Here is a 15,183-nt window from a genome sequence, read left to right as displayed (position 1 = left end):
TGTAAACAAAGGTGACAACCCCGCTTTCTCTGCTGTCCTTTTCATACTGTGGGTGAAATTCACTCGCTGTGGTGAGCCCTGGCCAGAAGTGAAGAATGATTGCACAGAAAACGTGTGGCAAATGAAACGAACGAACGGTAGCGAAAGTTTATATGTGCAAATTTAGTTAAAACGAAACAACATCTACGATAAACAAAAATCCATTGTACTTTTATTACATTTGTTAGTAATTATTTTTATAAATTGTTTTGTTCACCATTTGGTCTAATAAATATATAATTTTCAATACCGGTAAATATATTATAACTATATATATTAATTTGGATTTTTTACAAAGCTTATCATAAATGCAAAATACAAATAAAACGAATAAATTTAAGTCCGCGCACCATCTAGCTAGCATGCAGCATGTTCAACAAAATGTCAATAAACACCTGTAGCTGGTTCCGAGAAAGCGTGTGTACACTGCAGACCTTTGACCATTTTCATTGGTGTTTTAATCAGTGTTTTCTCCCAAGCTCATTCACAGTGGCCCTCTCATCGGAGTCACACCGATAGAAAGAGAATTTCTCCTGCTCAAGAGCAGGAGAATCGCCTGTTTTTCTTCTTTACATCAGTTATTCTATCTGCTTTTTCTCCTATGTACCAATCGTAGTGGCCGTTTCATCGGATGCGTCCGGATGCATCTGATCAAAATCAGGCCAGTTTGAAAGGGGTATAAGACCCTAATCATTAACTAACTTGTCTCTCATCTTGAAAACATGTTTTTGATGTGATCTGAATCACAATCATGTATGAATGATCTTTCATGTTCACATATGAATAAAGGTCAGTTACAAGCGAGATGCCAGAATCAAATTTGAAATGCACCAATTATTATGTGTTTTGTGAACGGTCATCTTTAATACTGGAATTCCCTTTTAACAGATTTATTACTTGTTATATCTTCTAGACCGGACTCTTGTGTCAATGAATGATCTATTCAAACTACAACGTACATTACACATAGCTCAGCCAGAACAGCTACACTTCAACTCACAAGTAAGTCTTTGTTATTTCCTTGGTATCATACAATATCCAATTAGGATATAATTTAGGATATAATTTACGATAATGACATAATGCAAGATCAATGAGTTAGGAAAATGAGGAATAAACATGTTGACTGCAGACTTTATTTCTCCTCTCTTAAAGGGGAGTCCACCCTGATGTTAATTTGATTTTTATGAAAGCAGAAAAGAAAGAGAAACTAGAGTTGGCAATGTTGATTCTGCCGGAACCGCATATACATGCAGTGACTGCGAAAATGGCTGATTTTGTGTTGCCAATGTGATGCAGACTTCATCACAATAGTGATTCAGAATCAGAGCTGCCAACCATTACGTTTTTCCTGGAATTATTCTGTTTTTTCCTCAAAATTACGATAGTTCATTATTTCTTCGTAAGATACTTCTTCTTTTTTTCCAAATATTTTTGTTGTTGCACATACTGCAAGTTAACCAAATGCCGTAGAATGTTGATCACTACTTCAAAAGAAAACTCAGATTAAAACCCAAATATAACTTGGGTTTTGGAAAATGGTGCTCCGACTTATTTTTAATAATTTTTTTTAATAATAATAATAATAATAATAATAGTGGGTTCTTGTATAGCGCTCATGTCAGTCAGATTTGACCCTCCTGGTGCTCCTGATTATTACCCTGGCTTTAGCACTGCTGCCATACGGCGCTCTAGCATTTCAAGGAATAAATTCCTACCAGGTATCCATTTACTTCACCTGGGTGGAGTGTGGCAAATGTAGATCAATGTCTTGCCAAAGGACATTAGTGCGGCGGTGGGACTTGAACCGCGGACCTTGTGAATGGAGGCCGGCGACGTATCCACTCGACCACAACACCTCTAATGAGCATTAAAAAAAAGTTGACGATCGAGCCAGTTCTCCCCCACAATGCACTGCACGACATTTTTTGTGATGTAGGGTAGGGCTGCGACGAGTAGTCGAATGCTTGAGTACCAGCACTGTTGACAACTACTAGAGTACGATATCTCAAACTCGAATATTTGGCAAAAAAAAAATCACGGTCACCTGGCACTGTCCAGGCCGACACTTACCCGTGCCATGGAGAGCGCCGACTGCCAGCATGGTACCGTGGGTAAATATGTTTCAAGCTCAATCAATGTCAACTCACCACTCAGAAACTGGGACCAAATGTCCAGATTTCTGTTTGGACTCGGAGTTCAAGTCATCTTTCGTTTTTAAAACACCATTGTTTACTATTATTATTATTAAATCAGGGCCTTTAACTGCAACTCGAAGTAAAATAGCGTGAGTTTTCGGTATGAATTTTATGTATGGTGGTGGCAAAAAAAATTTATTAAAAAAATTGCCACTACCATAGTACTATGGTAGAAATATCCCAGGTCCGTCTCCGAAAACTCATCCTATTTTACCTCGAGTTGCAGTTGAAGGTGCCGATTTAATAATAATAATGATAGTAAACAATGCTGTTTTAAAAACCAAAGATGACTAAGACTTTACTTCCGAGTCCAAACAAAAATCCGGGCATTTGGTCCCAGTTTCTGAGTGGTGAGTTGACAGTGATTGAGCTGGAATTTTTTTACCCACGGTACCATGCCGGCGGCCGGGACGCTCCCTGGTATGGGTAAGCGTCAGCCTGGACAGTGCCAGGTGACCAGGATTTTTTTTTGGAGGGGGGGGGGGGGGGGCGAATATTCGAATACGAGAAATCGTACACGAATAGTTGTCAATAGTGCAAGTAGTCGAATGTCGCAGCCCTAATTTTCATAGTCTATGGTCTTTCATATCATTGAAAAGTTGATTACTATTGTGTCATAGTCATTTCCCTCAAACTTTTTTGATCAACTGTCTGATTTTTACTGCTTCTATGAAGATCAAATAATTCCTGGCCTTTTAAAATTTCACACATTTTATTTTCTTGTGTAAAAGATGTCAAATATATTATTATTCTTGAGCTATTAAAACAATTTTAGGTGGAATGTTTCTCATGAGCATTTGATGTATGTAAACAATTCAGAAATTCTTCCATACTGCATTTTCTACATGTTTTCATTTAGGAAGAGCAAAAGACTTTTAAAGTCCAACTCTGAAAAATACATTTTTTTTTGTATAATTTTTTAATGTGTTTTCCTTTCATTCTAAAATGAATTTACTCACAACTTAATCAATAGAGAAGGCTGTAAAATGTTAAATGGTACCTTTAAACATGTAGCTTCTTGGTACACTAGGTAAACATTATTTCTAGCAATTGTACATAGCGATTTGTGTTCTACTGTGATGACCACAAGTGTGTAATTGTGTATTTTAAGAGGGCTATCACGTCAACCGGAAGACCAGTGTATACAAAATCGATTACAAAGTTTTAAACGTGTTTTCACCATGCCAACATTTAGTGCATATGTTTACCTGTATTAGGAGTACATTAAACTTTGCTAACCGTTGGATGTTGCCGTACAGTTTTACGTCAACTTATCAAAAGCTTAGAATGAATTGTAATAAAAACAAAATGTTTAAATGGGAGAAAACAACTTTTTTTAACTCTTTGTCTACCATGCCTCGTACTTCAAGTTTACATACTAAAGCTCAGATTTTCATGCTTTAATTGTTAGTATAACAACAGGAGGAAGACTAGGTAAGATTCATCACTTCACGTGCTTGTCTTTTATACACACACTCCCTATTTCCTGTATTGGGAGTTGCTGTGTGCCTTGTGTATTGTATGTATGCAGTCAGCCATACCGCCTGCATAATCAGTGGACCCTTCCATTGCACAGAGGGAGGGGAGATTGTTACAGTACGTACTGATTCAGCTACGGTGTAAAACCTGATCTAGAGCTGCTATCAGTGAGCAAGGCACGCTGCCGGAATGCATGCTCATTATGTACACGTCCGTACCACAGATAAAACCAGTACCCTGGCTTTGGCTCGTAGTGTCGTGCACACAGCGTTGATCCATGTTGGGCAGCATCTGCGTGAGAAAATACATCATAATTTGACTCGCACTTCGTCACAAACCTGTGCTTTATATAGTTCGCTTGTATACTTTGATATTCATTATCATGCTTTCATATTTGAAGTGAAACATGCGTAGAATGTTTGGAGATATCATGCGTTTCACACGTCATACGTGACATTGACCAAGCCCTTTGTGTAAGTCAATGTACGTTAAGTGGGTTTATCATGTGCCGGTATGTACACTGTACGTATGTGTTAGATGTACTGTGTAACATTTTAAGTTTAACGTGCACAACATGCAAAATGTGTTCCAGTGTACAATTAACACAAATCAAGTGCAGCGATACGTAGTATCGATTTACATTGATTTACATGATTTACGTAGGTCTTATTTAATTTTGCAGAGTTTGTTTTTGTTTCATGCCATCAGGGTTCGCACGATTTAAGTCACCATGATTTTTTGGCAAAATCAATGATGTCAATAGACTTATGTGTGTAAGAAAATCATTTTTTTCCTGCTTTTGTGCAATTTGTGCTACAATATTGCTTATTTTGTTGTGAATGTAGGACCTTTTTGTTGGCCCATCAGTTCTAGGTATGGCTTAAACCTAGGACCATCAGTAATGCAAGCACATTCAAAGCCCAGTTTCTTTTTAAAAAAACAACACTTGACATTTGTAGTTCAGAGCGTTTTGAGGGCTCCTGTGTCACCAAAATTGATCATAAAGTTTAGTTTTTGTGCATGAATAGTATGAACCTCCTATAACCTAATATTACTTTGAACGTGAAACGTGATGAGTCCGTTCAGGAATCTGACTGTTTATACAATCAGAATGGGTATTCCTGACCCTGCCCCCCCCCCCCCCCTCCCAAGGGGAAAACCAGTGGTTTAAAGGGCAATCCATAAGATAAACAGAATGGTGGAAGTTTGAAATAAATCAGATCAATAAAAAGAAAGTTATAAATGTTTGAAATATGAAATCACTAAGTCTGTGCAAATCTAAAATTGGCAGTTTATCAGTGGATTGTGACATGGGTGTGGATAACCCTCTTATTTGTTGTGTACAAAATTATTCGAACTTTCACCTACTCTGATTTTTCTTCTTTCATCTAGAGTAGGTTGCTATCAAAGTTGGATTTCAGCTTTCACATAACAATATTTTGATGTTGATAATGCCTTAAAAGAAAAGTCTTTCAATTACCGTAGGCGCCGCATAGGCCGCACCCCCAACTTTGACATTTCGTAGAGGAAAAAAAACAAAAAAACAAACAAAACAAAATAATCATAATTTTCTCGTAGAACACTATTTTTTCTACAAACTGATACCAAATTCATCAATATTCATCAATATCCTTATAAATTTACAACAAGTTTACCTTAAAAATGATCGTAATTTAGCAGATCTTCATCGATTTTTAAGCTAGTACTGTATCGCACGCAGATTTGGTATCCTACCACGATGTGCAGTGTAATCTGGAATTTGACATGCGCAGTTGCGTTGCGCGGCAGCTAGCTTCGTAAGTAACGGTCTGTCCCTTTTATGGTACGGACTTAAATCTAGATCTATCTGCAGATTTTATTAGAAAAATAAGTTATGCTGTTTATTTTCGTCTTCATGTCAACAATGCAACATAAAATTGTCGGTAAGTTGTGTGGGGTTATTCTAGAATTGTCCTGTACCATTGTCTAGTCATCCTAGTCCCATATGTTCAAATGGACGTGCTGTTTTGACTGCTGAATTTTATTGTTGTGCAAAGGCCGCACCCCGACATTTTGATATTTTTCTTCCAAAAATACTGCGACCTTATCGCCGGCAAATACAGTACACTACATTACTGAGCAGGATAGCCAATTGATCCCAAATATAAGAATGATCTATTTTTATTTAATTTTTTTTTAATAAATTGATTCAATCTAAAAATTGCCATTTAAATCATTTTTTTGGGGGGGGGGGGGGGGGGGGGGGTGGGGGAGGGGGGTTTCAATTCTTTTCCAACCCTGCATTCCATGGTTTAATGTGATTTGGTTTCTATTATGCGTAGTAAGTCTCAAGCATATTGTTTTCACTTTCATGTTTTGAAAGTCATTAGAAAGGAGACACTGTTCAAATGTATAATTAAATGTATTTAACATTGGGCTGTGAAGGAAAATTACTGTTGTGGGCAGGTAGATAGACCCAAAAGGAAGGAAAAAATTGAAAACAGTGATTTAATTTAATTCTTTCATTTAAATTTCATGCTTCAGAATTAGGCATTTTCAAAGACGTTTAGTGTAAAACACTGTTGTGATCAAGCGATTTTTCGTCGGTCGTAAAAATAAGTGTTTAAAAACACAAACGTAAACATGAAACGCTGTAAAAGATGCATTTTGTATCGTAATTCTGCAGAATCACGGTCGCTAAAATTCGCTTGAACGAACGGAGATCTACTCATGATTCTATGACATCATTATCATGGCCTGTTCTGGTTTGACCGATAGTCGACCGCAAACATAGCCAGAGAGTATGCGGCGAAGTTGTCCTATACTTCCTGGGTCAAACTGCACAGTGTAATGAGCAGTGGCTGGGCTTGAAATGAGCGAGAATCAGCGTTGATTCATATCAGAATATGCTTTCACATCCTCCTGTTTAGGACCATGTTCTGTAATTTCATATTAGGGTAAAATATCCTGATCAGAAAAGACCAGGTATTTAATACCAATGTGAAACAACCATAGGATACATCACAGAAATAGATCCCCAAACCTGGATACGGTGTACCGTGTCAGACGGTCATTCTGCAGGTTTGGGATAGATCTAACATGGGCATTAGTGGCATGAAAAACAAAATTACAAGAACTAGGGAAAAAATTAATATTTATTTTTCAGGGCCTACATTTCAAGCTTGCCTGCCTGTCAGACGGTCATTCTGCAGGTTTGGGATAGATCTAACATGGGCATTAGTGGCATGAAAAACAAAATTACAAGAACTAGGGAAAAAATTAATATTTATTTTTCAGGGCCTACATTTCAAGCTTGCCTGCCTGAAAAATAACATGCTAAAATTTCTTTTGCATTGAACTCTATGTAAATTGATAGGGCTCTTTTCTGATTTTCGGGGCTATTTCGCCCTGACCCCCCCCCCCCCCCCCCCCCCCCCCCCGTGTATTTATTTCACTAACAAAAATTTAAATTGAGTGGCTGCTTCAAAGTACAGTTGTTTCTGCTTGGAAAATTGTAACCTCCAATGTTCAAGTATTATTTTTGCAAAGCTATAACATTCCCCCTTTTAAAAAAAAAATTACACAGTGGCCTACCGGTAATGAAAGAATAACATAACACCCATTCCCATTGCACACGTAACCCAAGTCAGACTTTGGTTCTTCTATGCAGGCCATATTCTATGTGAGGGCTACAGGGCCCTTTATTGTAAAGAGTTGCGATTAATTCAAATTAATTGCAACTCTTTATAAGACGGGACCCAGGTGCACTATTCTTCTAACAGGTCGTTTGTTAAATGGCAATATCTTTGAAGAAGTAATGTTATATAAGCTAATATGTTTAATGTAGTACGACACAGAACCTGTAGCATACAGAGAATATTACTCTTAGTGATTACCGTAGTACATTTTAAATGGAGCACGTGCTTAATTTCACACAACAAAAAAATGCGTTGCTGAAAGAATGGCAAAACCCAAGCTTTCAGATTATGCTATGAGTCACAGATGGCTGATTCACTCAACCGTAAATATCTTTCCATTCGTTTTATTTCCTTAGAAATTCCCACACATACATTACAAATTTTGCATTGAATACCAGTGAAATATAGTGTGATCATGTGATATTAGGATTTCTGTTTAAATTTAATAGACCTCATCACAGTAGACAGTTATGCCTCAGTCACATCTTTGCATATTTGGCTTGCGTATTGCTGCGTATTTATGACAAGCTTTCCTTTTTCTTGATATCAAGAATTACCATTGCTTTTTAACAGAAAATCATTTCTTGTCATTCACCGGTAAATAGGGTGCTTCTGATATGACCTTGTCAGTATTGGGATGTTGAGTTGTAATAACGGTCTGCACAATTTTCAAATTTCCGGCCCTCCCTATTGAAAAATCCTGGATCCGCGCCTGTTATTAGGCCTGTAAATTCACTTCATGGAACTTAATAATTGGATGATAAATAATCAAGGTTTTTGTCTCGCCTGCGTAGCAAAAAGTGAGACATAGGCGCCGCTTTTCCGGTGACGGCGACGGCGGCGGTGTCAACATCAAAAACTTAACCTAAGGTTAAGTTTTTGAATTTTTGATATAATTTTTAAAGTATAGGTTCTTAGTCAATGAAATTTGGACTATAGGGTTATCAAGTATCCCCAATCATGCGAGTAGAATTTCAGGTCACAAAGTCAAGGTCAAAGGTCATTTCAGGTCAACAGATTTGGACTATGTTGTGGCATCATCATCGAAAACTTAACCTAAGGTTAAGTTTTTGAATTTTTGATATAATTTTGAAAGTGTAAGTTCTTAGTCAATGAAACTTGGCCTATAGGGTTATCAAGTATCCCCAATCATGTGAGTAGAATTTCAGGTCACTAAGTTAAAGTCAAAGGTCATTTAAGGTCAACAAACTTAGACTTTGTTGTGGCATCAACATCAAGATTTTGAATTTTTAGCATATTTTCAAAATTGTTTCTTCAAATTCTTTGAAACTTGTACCCAAGGGTTATCAAGTATCACAAATCATATGACACAAATTCCAGGTCACAAGGTCAAAGGTCATTTTAGGTCAGTAGACTCGAATGATGTATTCACAACTTAATATGAGAATTAATAAATCATTTTTTAAAATTATGTTCATTTGTTCATATTTCATTCAAGTTATCGATCCTGGTACAATTAATAGTAAATATTCTTCTGATGATTCTTGGTCAATATTATCTTCAAAATGCTGATTATATTCAGAGGATTTCATTTTTGGGGTCTGCTAATAGGCCACCCTGCCTATGAATAATGTTCCAATCTCAATTTTTTCATCATATCAAACGGTGTAATGCAGGCCAGACCACCAAGAGCGTTTCCCTTGTTTTTCTCATTTGAACAAAAAAAACTTGCTAATTGATGAGATTCTGATCACGATTCAAATGTTACAACTTGCCAGGCGTTCTGAGTCCGTTAAAACAAAGGGCAGTGAAGTGCTTTTGTGTAACAATCAGTGTGAGCAAAAATCATTTTATACGTGAATGTACATGTAGTCCACTGCCTGGACTGTTTCTGTGTTTCTGAAAATTATGTTTAGCTTGCCATAATTTTCTGCAAATTTCAATTACGGTAGCCAGATGTTGGTTTTATGACCAATTTTTTGTTGTTTGATATGCAATAAGAGTTCCTTTTATTTAGCTGGCTCTCTTTCTGTTGCAATACATGTTAAATTTAATCAGGAAAAAAGATTATTAAAAGATAGAGGTATTTCTAATCCATGATAATCATGTAAACCTTGGTGATGCAGTATAATATTTAAGGCTTTATCTTATTTTATCCAAAAGATCTGCATGTATGTGTACTGGGATCTATGCAGATTTCATATAATTTGACAAGTAAGCGAACTAGGTTCATGTAGGCATATGTGTACATATATATATATGCACTGGGTGCTGTTAACACAAATTTAAGTGTGTACTATAATATCATCTAGAAGCTTCCCAAATATACATTTGTGACGATCGATACTTACTGTCATTAAAGTGGAAATTCAAAGAAAATCACAAATATGTCAACTAATGTATCACTAGAAACGGGTATTAGCTAACAGATGGCCATCGTACAAGTTTTAGGTCTACTACATATCGGGTGATTTATCAAAATACAAATACAACCACCTCCATACGACGGATAGTCAACCTGTTCGAAACGTCGAGCAACTCATCCTCTCCAAGCGCTATAGCTCTCCTGAGAACTATATGCGAAGAAAGATAACTAACAGTCCTTTTCAGGACTACACTCCTCCAAGAAAGATTACCGAGTCAGAGTCCTTTTCAGGACTCCTCAAATCTCTCTCTCTCTCTCTCTCTCTCTCTCTCTCACACATGGTGCAACCGCAAACCTACTGTACACCTCCATATATACGAGAGATTCGCCAGAAAAATAACAATGTTTTAATGACGTCACATACTGTATTTGCCGGCGTAAAGGCCGCAGTATTTTTGGAAGAGAAAATATCAAAAAGTCGGGGTGCGGCCTTTACAGCGAAACAGAAGAAAAAAAAGTCAAAACCAGCCCAAATTTGTACATATCGGACTAGATCTACGAACGGTACAATAACTATACATTTCCACACATCTTACCGACAATTTTATCTTGCATTGTTTGTTTTTTTTTCTTTTTTTTTTTTTTTTTTTAAAATGTCAAAATCGGGGGTGCGGCCTATACGGCGCTGCGGCCTTATCGCCGGCAAATACTGTAATGGACCAATACTGCCCAAGCAGACGACATCCTATAAAGAATGAACATAATATAATTGCAAAGCTATTATTTCTCAAATTAAAATGAGTTTAGTGTATATAATGTGATGGCATTTCAAACTATTCAAAGGGGGATATGAAACCAATTCTGATAACTAAAATCTTTTGTTTGTAAATACACAGGATAGGGGTTAATTAACAATCAAAGAAACCATACTTTCAAATTGAATAACCCCCGGCATGATATTAAGGACGGCATTTGTTCCCTCTTGAAACGCCGAACATACCGCGGTGTGTGCAGCTGAATATACAATGGCGTCTTATTTTGTTTAAAAGCGACAGATTCCTTTATTTTTGTATCGCTGCATTTGACATCAAAATAAAACCATGTGCACGTTTAGAGGGAGGCATTAGATTATACATTTAGCCTGACGGTAGTAAGTAAGAGAAAGAACTCAAGAGAAGATGAAAAAACAGGCACTGAAAATGTGTGAGATGTCATAGGAAATCATCTGCTTATGCAAATCATGTCCATCCCGTGAACTCACACATCTCAGCAGCGTTCGGAGAGCTCTTCAGGTGCTATGCCGGGGCTGTAATTAAGCGTTTTGTAATTTATAATAATCCTTACTTCGAATGTTTCCAAGCATTGAATTTTGATAACCTTGTCAAATCAAAGTTTCAACTTTGCAATAATGAAAATAAAGTTAGTTTTTAAAATCAATGAATATCTACTTTAAGAACGATGTCTTTATTTTGCTTTGCAGTTTCTCTAATGTTACGATTGGAATATCCTGAGCTTATTTGTGGACAAAAGTCAGTTTGGATGGGAGTTGTTTGAAATGAGCATTACTCAGTACTTTGCAGAAGTTTTGTGTACCTCGCATAGTTTGTGCGAGAGTTAGTAGGTCACGTGACTCGCCATTTCCCCTGAACGCACACCCAATTCCAGCTCAAGTCTGGAATGCTGAAAGAAGCAAAGGTCACTCACTACGCTGTGCTGTCATGCCATTGGCTAACTGATGTGGAGTCTCTCTTCCCTCCTACTCCCCCCCCCCCCCCCTTCCCCCTCCCCTCTCTTGCTCTTTCTGAATGCAGTCTGTGGTATTAACAATCTGGGCATGGAGAGACACAAGGAGAGAGAGACAGAAAGAGAGAGAGAGAGGGAAGGAATGAGGTTATTCAGTGTTTTGAAGACGGATGTGCTGCTGTGTATTATTTTCAGGCACCCTTGAAGTACTCCACTTGCAAATTGAAGGGGGGGGGGGGAATAATTACACCCTGATTAATCATTTTGGAATTTTGGGATGGTTAATTTAACATTTGTCTATAGTGAACGCATTATATTTAATTTAATGTAACAAGTGTACGAACAGGTGTTTTTATAATCTTTTCCCAACAAAGAAAAGATTATTTAATCTGCATTTTGGCATTGATCTATTACCATGCATACATGTACGTACGGGTAAATTACCATGCAAATACATGCATGACTATGTAGCCAGGCCTATAAATGTACACTGTACATGTACAGTGTATATGGAATAGTCATCTTCTTTGACTTGCACCATGCGAAGCTTAACAAAGTAATGCATACATGTACATGTATAATGAAAATTCAGGGGAAAGTAGAATTTTATTAGGTGGTCTGTCAATGACAGAACACTTATTAATTTCATCAGAATTTTCTTTCTTTTTTTATTCTTTATTTTTATTTATTAGCACCCACTTTTTTGTGTATATAACATAACTCAAGGTTGGTACAGTCAACTTCTTTCAATTTTTGCACAGTCATAGGTCATTGTCATGAGATGTGACAATAACATTTTCATGGTCATCAATTCTTCATGACGTCATCCAGGCGCCATTTTGTGAATTTTTCTGAAAATCAACTCATGATCGTAACTTCATATCAAATAGTCATTTCTCATTCATATTTATCACGATTAAAGTCATATCCGTCCGGCCAATTTCAGATCAATTAACGCGCGCATTACGTGCGAAATAATTTTTAATCAAATGAGAGTATGTTTCAGGCCATTTTGGACATTTCGCAAAAAAACGTGCACATGCTACAATCACAAACGATATAATAAAATGCCTAATTTCCTAAAAATAATGGCCTTGGAACTCAAAATATGAATTTGCATATTATGACATCAGCATATTTATGAAAAATTTATTGTATTTCTGTAAATATTGATTGATTTTCTTCCAAATTTTGATATGTTGTAGCTGTGACAATTCTGAACAAGATCAGCGTCCACCAGATTTAATAACAGACCACCTAATTTGTTTGAATGACAAATTCAATTCTCGTGATATTTTGTACTGGTACATGTTGTAGTTTTATGTCACATTACATGCATCTAGGTTGATACGATGCATTTCATCAGTAATTTTATAGGTCAGTCTACAAAACTATTCATTGATAATTACGTATGAGCCCGGTAGCAGCTAGTTTTATTGTTTAACACTAAATAGATGCATCATATGGAACTTGTTCTTTGTATACATATATACACTATATGAATTTCTTTAATAGATTAATGATTAGATTAACGTTAATCAGGTGTAAATTTCAAAACAATGTTAGTACATTTCAGACTTTTTTTATTTTTTGTTTTGGTGCTGATATCACTGAATGTTACATCGATCCATGTGATGGTAATATACACTGTACGTGTATATTAAAGTCCAATGGACTAGTTCATGTGATACTGTACGCTTTTGTTCATTTTCTAGCCGCACTCAATTTCGGAGCAGTAGAAGTCGTATTGGAAGTCTAATACATGGTGAATTTGCGCTGGTACCCCTGACCATGAGTCATTTCCCAGTGAGAGCAATTACCGGGCACACGTCGTTATACTGCGCTCAATACCCCTTGCTCATAGAAGTAACTGCATACAGTACACGGTACTGCAGTGTTTGAATCACACTTGTTCAAATTAAATTCAGCACAGGGGTTCGATGAATTCTAAGGATAAGTATAAATTTACACGAGGACTATAGACTTCTGCACTTTCTTGTACACTTCTCTCACTTCTCGCTTTATGTGCAAGGTGTTTTTTGTACCATTTCACTAAAACTTCATGACACGACTAGCAATCATTGACAAATGGAAAAGGAAAGTTTGTGTATGACTTAAGGAGCCTTTGTTTATTGAATAAAGATCTTAGGACTTACATGTAAATTCAAGCATGTTCTTTAAAGGAAAAAAAATTAAATGCAATACAGTGCATATTCTCAATACTGTACATACTCATCTCAAGGCATGCTTAATTGTCATACTTTGCACAATAATTGCACATGAGGTTATTAATATACCCAGGATTTATTATTCATTTGCTTGCATTCCGAATGGGGAATCATTGCACTCTCTGTCCATCTTGGCTTTTGTCACCATGATGATATTATCATCATCATCAACTTCAGGTGGCACTGTAAAGCGCTGCTGTGATCTTCACGAGAGCACGCCATGCAACTCTTTCACCTGCCATTTGTGTTGCACCTTTCATTCCTTGTCGCGACACTTTCTTGATATCATCAGTCCAAGATATTGGTGGACGACGTCTACCCCGTTTTCCTTCGACTGCTCCTTGCAGTATTTGCTTCTCAACACCTTCAGATCTCCTAACAATGTGCCCAAAATAGTTTAGTTTTCTTTCCATGATTCCCCTTCTGATGGTCAAATCTTTTCCAGGACCCACACATTTGTCTTTTTATCTTTCCATGACACCTGCAACAGCCTCCTGTAGCACCACATTTCAAAGGCATCAACTCTCTTTCTGTCATTCTTTGTCATGGCCCAGGACTCACTCCCGTAAGTCGCAATAGAGAAAGAAGTTGCTTGAAGCAGACGAACCTTCAGAATGAGAGATAGGCCTCTGCTCTTCCAGACGTGAGACATATTCTGTACTATTGATCTCACCATTGCCATCCTTCTCCTTATCTCTGTGGTGCTGTCTGTCATTCATATATTCTTGTTCAGTGATTGGTTAAAAGTGTGTCACATGAATAAAAGTAAACACTGTTTTCCCAAGCCGTAAATAGTACCGTGTTTGCGTAAAGACGTTAAGGCCGCAGCGCCTTATACACTGTAGGCCGCACCCCCGATGTTGACATTTTGTATACAATTTTTTTTTTTTAAATACTATCATCAGTTTTATAATCATCCACTACCCAATGAAGCCATATTAACATTATCATCACCATCATCAATGAATTCCCCAGACAATGACTAATTATTACCCTTTGTGGACATTCGAAAGCCGCTCCAAAGCCCCCATTGTATTTGTGAAAGCTGGTATGTATGTTTAGTGAGCACGGCAAAAGCTGGGGTACACACACATACTTGCAAAGCACTGTGCTGCTGGCCGCTCTAGCTAGCTCGGCTGTGCTGGCTTGATACTGCCCTCTCCGGCCACAGTTACACTGTCGTGTATTCTGCCATAGCTAGGGGGGCTAGGAGTAGGATTGAGGTTGCTCTAGCGATGGCACGAACTTAGATCTAGATCTACCGGTAGTTTTTGTCTGAAAAATAAGTTATGAAGTTTATTCACGAGATCATCAAAACTTTGTGTCAACAATATAACACAAAATTGTCGGTAAGATGTTTGGAGTTTTTCTAGAAATGTCCTGTACCATAGTACATTAACGGGTATCCAAATTCATAACCATCTTCATTGCTGTGTACTGGAGGGTCAATCTATTATAAAAACATCAATGTAATCTATAATTGACGTAACAAA

The 15,183-nt window shown here is 37.2% G+C and overlaps 1 protein-coding gene across 2 annotated transcripts in view; it reads left to right on the top strand.

Annotated features, from left to right (window-relative positions):
* Window positions 1–15,183, top strand: part of LOC580133 — a 56,170-nt gene that overhangs the window by 28,978 nt on the left and 12,009 nt on the right. For both annotated transcript variants that reach the window (XM_011672497.2, XM_030975308.1), the window contains exon 2: window positions 953–1,041. The gene's annotated coding sequence lies outside the window, so the exon portion shown is untranslated. The remainder of the gene's footprint in view (window positions 1–952; window positions 1,042–15,183) is intronic.

Source organism: Strongylocentrotus purpuratus, unplaced genomic scaffold (assembly GCF_000002235.5).
Source record: "Strongylocentrotus purpuratus isolate Spur 01 unplaced genomic scaffold, Spur_5.0 spur5_scaffold_8, whole genome shotgun sequence".
Taxonomy (NCBI): Eukaryota; Metazoa; Echinodermata; class Echinoidea; order Camarodonta; family Strongylocentrotidae; genus Strongylocentrotus; species Strongylocentrotus purpuratus.
Note: the sequence above shows the minus strand (reverse complement) of the source record. Positions and strands in the feature narration are given on the sequence as shown.